Genomic DNA, 945 nt, shown 5'->3' on the forward strand with positions numbered 1-945 from the left:
GATTATAAAGACTTCTTTCTTTTTCCTCAGGAGAGAGGTGACTTTTCCCTCAACAAGTTTCAACTTCATTGAATGAGATCATTTTAAGAGTGGGGTGGAGTGGCCGAAGTTTTGGGGTGTTTTTAATTTTACACAGTCAAACATACATTATCAAGCATATAAAAAAGAAAGCATTCATATATTTCCTTTAAATCTTAAAATGATGTAAAGTTTTGTTTGAGTTTCACAGAAAGGAAAGTTTTCATAAGTGATGCAACTTGTTTTTCATAAATTGCACATTCCACTGAGGATATTAACAAACACTAAGTGTTGCACCATGATTACAGATACTGTCCTGTCATTAGCGTCCCGTGGTAAACAACAGGCCAGGTCTCTGAGGAGTGGTCTGAATACATTCAGTTAATGAGAACCCAGTGGCCACAACAAGCTGGACTCTGGGGACATCACATCTACCTCTGAGATCAGTGAGATCTGTCACTCATCATGATAATATGATCTATTTGTATATTCCAAAAAGTGTAGATGCTTCTGGACTCTCCCAGAATTCCAGAACTTCTGCTTTTAATTTATCTTTTTCATGAGTGTTGAAGTTATTCATTACAATAGGAGAGTTGGACATCAGATGATTGTCTTAGGACAACTCCTCCTGCCCCATTTTATCACTAAAAGTAAGTGTTAAGGCCCATTGAACTGTAGGGCAGGACTATCCACATCTGGCCCGCGAGTGACCAACATTTGGCCCACCAATTTGTTCATTCATCTCTTAAGCTGAAACCCCTGGTTTTCTAATTTAATTACTCTAAACCAGGGCTTCTTAACCTTTMTGACCTCAGGGCCTAATTTGTTGAACATAAAGTGACACGAGGTCCAGTCAGACATTACCAATGTATGGATCAAAATGATAATTATTATAAATCTTGGTTTAATTTTTATTGTATTTACATC

This window comes from Austrofundulus limnaeus, unplaced genomic scaffold, assembly GCF_001266775.1.
Source record: "Austrofundulus limnaeus strain Quisiro unplaced genomic scaffold, Austrofundulus_limnaeus-1.0 Scaffold132, whole genome shotgun sequence".
NCBI classification, from domain to species: Eukaryota; Metazoa; Chordata; class Actinopteri; order Cyprinodontiformes; family Rivulidae; genus Austrofundulus; species Austrofundulus limnaeus.